The following is a 10,257-nucleotide window of genomic DNA, read 5'->3' as shown; positions in this document are numbered from 1 at the left end:
ATTTTGTGTATGATGATATTATGCTGAAATTTAAAAAAATATACACTTTAAACATGGACGGCTTAGGGTCTTTGAACCTAGGAAACCTAGGAAACCTAGGAAGGACCCTTGGAAATTGCTACCTTCCAAAACTAGCACAGTCCGTGAAACTAGGACCCTTGTAACTTGCTACTTTCCAAAACTACCACAGTCCAAGCTCCATAATTGGTAACTCACCTAAGATGCAAAGGCGTTACGGAGCAACGAGCAACCTACAAAAGCCATGAGGCTATCAGTAATCTGGGTGACCTGCTAAGCGTCTAGAGCGAGCATTGCTGAATGGAGGGTTTCAGCGACTACACCGAAGGACCCACATACAACGGCAAATTACATGGCTAAGTGTAGCAATGGCTTAGAAGAAAGAAGAAGAAACTGACAAACTTATGCTTCTACCATTCTGCCCTCTTAATGAGGTAAGTCTTAAATTCGTAAATTCCACTTATTTAATGAATTGTTTTTTACACAGAAAAGAATGAAGAACGAATAAAATGTGTCAGCTGGAGGAGGCCTTTACCCAGTGAGGGATTCATAACCTAATTATTAACTACTATACTAACATAACAATTATAACTTTCTAACACTCATTTAATATTAAACAAAAACAATTGTAAAAAAACGCAATTTTGTTAAACATTTAACTAACTCACTAACACAAAATAGTATAGAGTAAATAAACTTAAAATAACTATGTAATTTATTGTTAAGAAGTAATAAAGGCTTTGATATTGATATTGAATGAGGTAAGTCTGGTTTTCGCAGGCTCCCAGTCCGCCAGTACAAATGACGAAGCGTGAGGGATGGTGTGGCAACTAGCGTACAAAAGAACATGCGTGTATTATTGGTGCACCGAACAATAGGGGGTAGAACACGCACCGGTGAATGTACGTTACATGAAAAATTAATTAAAATTTTACGCATGGAAATGTTTGTTAATAAATTGATGAAAAAAGCTCGTGAAAGTTTTTGTAACTTAAAATTAACAATGAGTATATACGAGTATGTTAATCCAACTGTATCTACATGCTTACCTTTGGAGCTCTTATACTTTCCATATACATTGAAGAGTAAGAAAAAAATATCTATCCAATGGCGAAAATGTAAAAAATAATAAAGTAAATTTTAAATATCTTGTTTTTTTTCTTATTACCAGTATTTTGTATGCTGTAATTTTAACATATGTGATAGTAAGTTTTATATTAAAACAATAACCACATTTCACATATTAAAAAAATGTACAAGAGATATGTTACTTGTCTACAAAATCACCGCAAAAAGTGATCCGAATTTAGCGACTTCACTGAGCGCATACATGCACAATTTTGTGTTTATTTACATTGTGTATATAATATTGTTTTTACACTTCCTAAACACGAACTCGACATTGTAGACAATATTTAGAGATTATGTGTTTAAATAACTTTCGTTGTTTAATAAGCGACTAAATGAAATTAAGAAAATTATGCACATTTGTCCGTCTAGGTTTTGATGCGCTGCTATTTTTTATGTGTTTGTTATTGTCAGTAGAAGGATCTGATGACAGAAAAAAATTATACATTGGTAGGAGTAGGGTTAGGGTAGGGTAGGGGTAGGCTAGGGGTAGGATAGGGGTAGGATAGGGTAAGGTAGCGTAGTGGTGGGGTAGGGGTGGAGTTGGAGTGGAGGTTTCACGCGGGCGAAGTCGCGGGCATTCGCTAGTCTCTAGTATAAAATACCGTTGCATCACCCTCATTAAAAACGCGCTGATGATCAAGTACAACCTCCTTAAATCCGTATTATATATTTTTTTTGTATTATCTTCATTTAACTTTAATATAAATATGCCGTAAACCACCGTAGTGTATGTTAATAAGGCAATAAAACAGGGAGTAAACTATCGTCTGGGTAGTCTCTATAAAATAAAACTTTCCTTATAGCCGACCGTCAAATTACACGAGCCACATAAACTCAAGTCGTCATGTGGCAGTTGCGGCACCCTCCTTGATTCTTGAATAAAGACTCTTTGGCGAAATCCCAAAGATTTTTATTTAACTGCCTATTCTTGAAGCATATTGTTGAGTTGAATCCGTTCTTAAGGTTTTTTAACAGATGCTAGTTTTACCTGATTAACTTGTATGCTTAATTTACTTACAATATTGTCAGCTATCTCAACTGATGGCTGATCACTGCAAGATGGGAGACAGACCTTCTATAGGAACATCCAACATCCCTGTGATCTATTTGTTGTCGTTAGTTCGCCCAACATTGCACTTTCTGGCTCATGGCCGTCATTCCAAACCCTTAAAACCCCTTCGATGTTTCGAATTTTGCTTGAATTTTGCTTCTTCCAAGGGGCACCATGCTATCCATTTGATATCGGCCCATGGAGAGGGGGGTACCGATGATTCGATCAAAATTCAACTCCGATCTTAATTATTTTACTATATATGTAAAATATATCATGTTTCTCATGAGAATGCAGTCAAAAATATAAAAAATACATAATTATAAGCCACATTTTTAACCGACTTCCAAAAAGGAGGAGGTTCTACGTTCGGCTGTATGTATGTTTTTTTTTTTTTTTGTTCAGATCTTTTGCCTTCCGAGCGAGTACAGCCATTACTACCTGCCGATGGACCTGCCAATGCATAGCTTTAAGCAACGTGTTAAAAAACATTTGCTTAGTCGAGGTTACTACACCATTGATGAGTTCCTTAATGATAAAGATGCCTGAAGGCCGTTGGATCAGCTTCCACCTTCACACAGGAAGTAAAACTACAAGAAATTTGCCATCAATTGTATATATTGTATGATTTTTGTATATATTGTATATATTGTATGAAGAGCAACTGTTGAGTTTCTTGCCGGTTTCCTTTCAGCAGAATCTGCCCTCCGAACCGGTGATAGAATCTCTACAAATAGTCAACTGACGTATCAAACGTACTTGTAAACTGAGTTTACTTGAAATAAATGAATTTTAAATTTTGACAAACAAATAAAGTTGACTTTTAAATGCTCAAAATTAAATCTGCTTTAATTAAACTTTGATTTTATTTAATTACATATAAGTTTAACAGACATTAGATAATGATTTTCTAGTCGCCCTTACCAGTAAGGTAATCAATTGGGCTGAACTTGTCACGCCTAGACCCGCCGCCGCCGTCCAAATGTTTGCGCAAAGAATTTTCATTAGCCAGTGAGGGTGACCGCAACATGTCCGTGCCTTTTCACGGGTTGCTCGCTCTGAATACGCACAACTTGCACAACTTTGCTTTTCAATAGTAAATGTGTTACCAACCGTAACTTGGACGGTGTAACGAAAGTACATCACACAGTTAGAACGATTGGCTTTTAAATAAATCTTAAGACGAAGAATGGATATCTATATGTCACCGTTAGCTTGTAAAAAGTTTATAATCTTTTAATCGTGATATTATAATCTGCCATCATATTGTGAACTGAAGATACTGATTACAATTTAACGTGTTATTTTTCGGTATCTATCGAAAGTTAAACCCATTTATCTATATATATTATCCCCGTGTTTCTGCGGGAATAGGAACCACGCGGATGAAACCTAGTGTTTAATAAAGCGAAAAAATAATGAAAAAATTAACATATAAGAAGTAATTAATGATAAAGCAAAATTAAAAAAGCGAGGCAACAAAAATTGTATGCCAGTATGTTACTTTACTCAGTTTTAGAAATAAAATAAATTAGTGGAAGAAAATATACCCATGAGTACCTACTTCCATACAAATAAATTCATACAAATTGCGGACAAAGCAAATGAATACGGCTATATTCGTAATGTCTTTCCTACGAAAGTAATGATTTAAAAACATGTTCGAAATTCTTGGCGAATTTTCAAATTGGTTAGTGTATATTGGTATCCATTTGGCAAACAGTTGACAGGTTAAATATTTTTCTTATGCTTGCCAAATAATGGTATTAAAAAGATTTGAGAAAAACTACATAGGTACGTCGGAGATTAATTAATCCACCATTTTATTTCGTACGTTAAGCTTACATGCTAGAAACGCGCGACGGTCTACGTGGCGCAGTGGTATGCGTGGTGACTTTACAAGACGGAAGGCCTGGGTTCGATTCCCGGCTGGGCCGATTGAGATTTTCTTAATTAGTGCAGGTCTGGCTGGTGGGAGGCTTTGGCTGTGACTAGTTACCACCCTACCGGCAAAGACGTACCGCTTTATAGTTCCGGTACGATGCCGTGTAGAAACCGAAAGCGGTGTGGATTTTCATCCTCCTCCTAACAAGTTAGCCCGCTTTAGATTGCATCATCACTTACCATCAGGTGAGATTGTAGTCAAGGTCTAATTTGTAAATAATAAAAAAAACTAGCTGTATTCTGCAGTTTCACCAACGTAGATCGCTTACCGAAGGATTTAGCGATAAAAGTATATGTGCTATTCCAGACTTTAATCTATATCTGCGCAAAAGTTCATCCAGATTCGTTCAGCCGTTCTAGCGTGATTGAGAACAAACAAACATTCGCTTTTACGAGTATAACAAATTCTTGATTCTGGTAGCTAACTGAGTTAGTAACAACTTTTGTTACTCTACCCTCCTCCCAACTTGTATGATTGTATCAATAGGTCAGGTTATTAAAAGTTGTTACTGACCAGCTGTTTTTTTTACTGTTGATTACACAATTTCCAAAAATTGCGTGGTACATCATCTCGTTCCGACGCTCTGATATTTTCGTTTCCTGGTAACTCAGTTAGCTACCAGAATTTTCGAAAATAAAATAGTTCATCGTTTCATCGAGATGAAGCTACTCACGAAAAATTAGCTTGTTAGTAATCAGATGTACAAAATGTTCTAAGGATCCCTGACTAACATAATATATTGCGACAAAAGCAACAGTTGTGAATATATAAAGAACACAGTTTTAGGCAACGAGTACCATCTTTAAATATCACTTGCGTGTCATTTTTGTTCCCGAATTTCGGGATGTAGTCGTCAAACTGAGGGCCTGACGTCGCCCTCTCGTCTCTGTTAGCTGACTTGGCATCTAGTGTTCGCTCTGACGGATGATCTCTCACGAGTGCTCTGCGTTTAACCAAGCTTATTTTACGTCATTTGTGTATACGGGTGCGGTGTTCTTTTTATATTTGCTATGAAACGCTGATTTGGTAGCATTGGTAGGCTGAGTTGTTGGCTTGGTTGAACGTTTTTCTTTCTGGTCTGGGTTGGTGAATGCATAAAAACCTCTTCTAATATTTGCAATTGTTACTTTTGCAGTGACTTATTGATTTATTTAGGTATTATCCGCGAATAACCGACGAATCGAAGCGACAACGCCACTCAGATCCGACAGAAAATACTAGGTATATGCACGTTTTACCTCGAAACCTCAGGAGATGTTTATTAATGTTATATTAATAAATAAATATACTTCTACACACATCTACTTACTACTTAGGCCGAAAGTAAGCCTGTGCTATGGGTACTATGATAGTGGATTTTATCATATAATATATTTATACACTACATATAAATACTTATATAATGTGTATATATATGTATAAACACTTATATAAATGGTGGTAAACAAAAAAAATAAACCTTGGCTGAGTTTGTTGTTTGTGGGTTTTTCTCGTAACTCTCGTAACTTTAATTTTAAGTTTTCGACTATTAGCTGCACTAAATTAAATTATGACGTAACTTGACGTTTCATAATTGCTTGTAAACATAATTGAAAATTAATTTTGAATTTTATAAATACATCCCAGACACTGAAAATGCCCACCACACATCACACAAAAATTTCCCAGTTGTGGCAATCGAACCCCTGTGGATGCGTTTCTGTTTACATCACTTCGCATCGAAGCGTAGTCAAATATCTTTTTTTTTTCTATACAAGTTAGCCTTTGACTACAATCTCACCTGATGGTAAGTGATGATGCAATCTAAGATGGAAGCGGGCTAACTTGTTAGGAGGAGGATTAAATCCACACCCCATTTCGGTTTCTACACGACATCGTACCGGAACGCTAAATCGCTTGGCGGTACGTCTTTGCCGGTAGCGTGGTAACTAGCCACGGCCAGACCTGGACCATATCTCTTGAGGATGCTCCGGTTTTTGGGTGATTTTTTGATAGATGACAATCCTCATACTCAAAGAAACAAGTTATGCAGACAACCTAATAAATTCACGTCCGCATTTTTTGTATTCAGCTATTATAATTTCCCAGGCGTTATGTTAAACAACATGCAGATACCAGTAAAATGTCCCACAAAAAGGTCCACATTCAAAGTCGACATTATCAAAGGGTTCACTTAAAGGCCGTCCTTTGGACTGTCAGTGACAGATAAAAAGTATATCCAGGATATAGCGAGGTGTGCCCTTCGTCAGCGTATTTGCTCGCCAGCGTCAGCGTATTTACCTAAAACTAACCTCCGCTGTTTGGGTACAAGTGACAAGCGAAAGCGGTTTCATTAATTTTTATCTGTGACTAGCGGAAATCAATGTAAATTTTCAAGCCCTATTTCACCACTTATATTTTCGCAATAAAAAGTATCCTATAACCTTTTCCGTATTATGGTCTTAAACCATGCCAAGTTTCATTTGAATTCATTCAATAGTTTCAGCGTGATGTCCGAATAACAAAAAAAAAAACGGACAGACAGACAGACAAAAAATCGAAAAAATATTTTTAGCTTCAGTATCGATTTTATAAAGCCCCCTAACAAGTATTTTCAAAATATCTTCAATGTACAGAATGTACTGAATTCGTATTATAAGTATAGATTTTAGATGACGCTGACGTCTTTTATGCCACGCTAACGTTTGTTGTTATTAATGGTATAAGTAAAATCTCAAATTGCTACTAAATGTATAGAATTCGACCAGTTTTATTATAAGTATAGATTATAAGCTTGATATGATTTCATTAGTTTTTGGTACTGCATTTCTCCTTCATCCATTTATGCCTCGTTATCGAATGGTTAACCAGTTTCTCTACAGATCATGAGGTCTTAAATTCGAGTCCTGGTTCAGGGTATGAAAGAGTAAATTAATCAGTGGTGTAACACTCCCGTGCCTTAATGAGGAAGTGTTTCTGTTGGACACAGTATTTAATTTATACACACAATTAACTTGTAGTTACAGAGAGGGTCTCTTTGTCACCAGTTACCTCACAAAGCCACCACAACGGTTTAACAGTATATATAGTATTGGTGTTATTTTTTCTTTTTTGTTTGTAATTTTATTTAATTTAATTAGTAATTGTGACTGTATTTATCTTTTTCCTAATCTCATTTCATTTAATTTGGTAATTGTGACTATTTGTATTTTTTATATTTGCACACTATTAATTTAGTGGAATGTTGTATTCTTGCAAATAAACAATAATAATTATTATTATTATTATAGTGCGGCCTAGTCAAATGCATCTATAGAGTCGTTGTTTACTTATTACCATAAGACTGTCTTCTACATTCTATATACTACACCGTACTAACTCGTATGGTAGGAGCATGGGCAGACGCACGTTTAGGTTTTATATATAGCGTTTCTGGCTATGACTGACTGGTACTAATACCTTTGAGAAAAGTTTATCTTTTTTCCCTGGATCTTTAAATGATAAAAGTTAAACTGGCAGCATCAAAGTAATACTAAAAATCTAATATATAATCAAAAATAAAGTTTCCTAATAAATTCAGACCTGTAAATAAATTTTGCTTTACGTGCAGTTTTGTTTGCACCACACCGCCTATTGAGCTTGCGTTTTCAGTCTAAATATTCCTGGCTCCGGCATTATTTTATTTTCCCATTACTATGTTTGTATTGGAGTTGGGTAAATTATTTTATCAGCATCAAACGAAAACTCGAATATTGTTTAATATCCATCATCCAATATTATATTGGACGATGTTTATTTAATTATTAAAATAAATCGATAAGTATAGTTTATCTACGTTGGTCGGCATTTGGATGAATAAAATATTAATAAAGGAACAATTTACTTACTTAAGTTATGTGTGATAAAATTGTAAGCGTTATACTGAAATAATGTTAATTTGTGGTATTTCGAAATTAAGAAATTACCAATAGCGTAATAATAATAAGTACTTTTTCGGCAATTATTGTCTATTGTGATTGTATTTTCTTACTAGTTTATTATTGTTTTGTAATGACTGTTTTTGCCAAAATAAAATAAAATAAAATAAAGTCTTCGAACAGTGCGTGTTACAAGTAATGACCTGAGAATTCGAGACTTGGTCGCTGGTATGGGCCTTATTAGAAGGTTCAAGGTCAAAGTCAGTCAGCGGGCGATGGAGCGAGGTATGCTTGGATTTTCTCTACGTGGTTGAGTCAGAAATGAGAAGATCTGCAAACGCATTAAAATCATTGAAATAGTTCAGCGAGTTGCAAAGATGAAGTGGCAATGGGCAGGCCACAAAGTTCGACATGAAGCGGGTTTGCATGGGACCACTGGGTGCTGGCGGTTGGAGACCGTTTTGTTTGGAAGTCCATGCAAGAGGCCTAAGTCCAGCGCTGGACATCGGCTGTTAATGATGCTGATGAATAATATAAACCAAAACATACTTAACCAAATCATCATCAAGTCAACTTACTTTAGGGATTTGGGTGCTTAGACTATCACGTCATTCAGACACTTGTAGAGCTCAATATTGAGCCAAATCTCATATTTCACAGTCCGTCCATGCCTCGAACCGAAGTCTTCGTGATTTATTACATCGAGGCAGTTATTAAAAGTACATTATATATTGCCATACGCAAAACATATAATACTTTATGTTACTAAAGACAATAGATGCTCGTAGTATTGTTTTGATGACATGTATCTAAATATCTACTGAGAAATTCTCTCGTTACATTCGTTCTATAAGGGCAAGAAGGCTTAAGGGATTCGAGTCGTCTCCGTCACGTAAGCCTAAACTCGAAAATCTTCGCTTTCGGATTTCATCTGTCATAATTTCTCGGAGAAAAAGCTTTACCAACCCTCATGTATCAGTGTTGATGGGGAATCCGTGAGATAGGTTATGCAAATTTTAAAAGCTTTTAGACATGTTATTACTGAGTTGTTGCTAATTATGATGCACTCTAAATGCTCTAAATGGGAGAGTTTATTTAGGAAATTTTGTTGTACATATTGCAAGTAATTAACAATTTCAGTCTCGAAGTGTTTTTAAAAAATATCGCCAATTTAAACCTAGAGTATTGAAATACTATGTAGAAGATCTTATACAATTTACACACATGGAAAATATTCATGTGATGGGCATGTATTTCTTCCTGCAGTGTGCTTCGTTATATTTTACTAGCGGACGCCCGCGACTTTGTCCACGTGGAATTTAGTTTTTCACAAATCCCTCGGGAACCATGGATTATTCTGGGATAAAAAGTAGCCTATGTGTTAATCCGGAGTAAAATCTATTTCTACTCCAAATTGCAGCTAAATCGCTTCAGTAGTAGCGGCGTTAAAGAGTAACAAACATACATCTATACAAACTTTCGCGTTTATAATATTAGTAGAATAAGTATTTAGGTAGGTACATAATTCAGATATCTTAGTACTAGTGTAGCACAAGCTGCACTTCTTTGCGGCTAGATAACAATGTTGGTATTAACAATAAAATATAATTAAAAATTAACATTTTTCTGTTAATAAATACTCGTATATTGTTAACATTACAAAGTAAAAACATGTTTATTTTCTACTTACTAATCTGACTTTGATTCAACTCCTATAATATAATAATAATATAATAATAATTTTTATTAAAGGTAAAAACACCCAGTATACATATTACATATTGAAATAAAATAATGATAATTAATATTACAAAATAGGTATTAAAACTTACATACTAACTGGGAAGGTTAAAAGACTCTTCCCAGGCGTCATTCTAGTCCGGAGTATAAACTATTTCTTATTATTGTCTATATGTCTACAGTATGATATTCGCTGAGCATCCGATAGGGTAAAAATAAAATGAAATTACCAAGTTATTTTGTACAAAAACATTTTGACATTCCCGAAACGCAATCCTATACGTAACTCCGTGTTGGATTAGTTCCCGAAACGTACGGAGTTCTTGCATTCATTATTGGAGAATGCAGACCATGTTTCAAACGTTTGGTCCGAAAGGGGATCCTTTTTTTCCGTTCCCCCAAAAGCAGGCGCAGGCAGGAATTTCTATAGAGCCTTCCAGAGTTGTTTGCGTTATTGCGAATTCCAATTATGGGGA

This window comes from Bicyclus anynana, chromosome 6, assembly GCF_947172395.1.
Source record: "Bicyclus anynana chromosome 6, ilBicAnyn1.1, whole genome shotgun sequence".
In the NCBI taxonomy this organism is placed as follows: domain Eukaryota; kingdom Metazoa; phylum Arthropoda; class Insecta; order Lepidoptera; family Nymphalidae; genus Bicyclus; species Bicyclus anynana.
Note: the sequence above shows the minus strand (reverse complement) of the source record.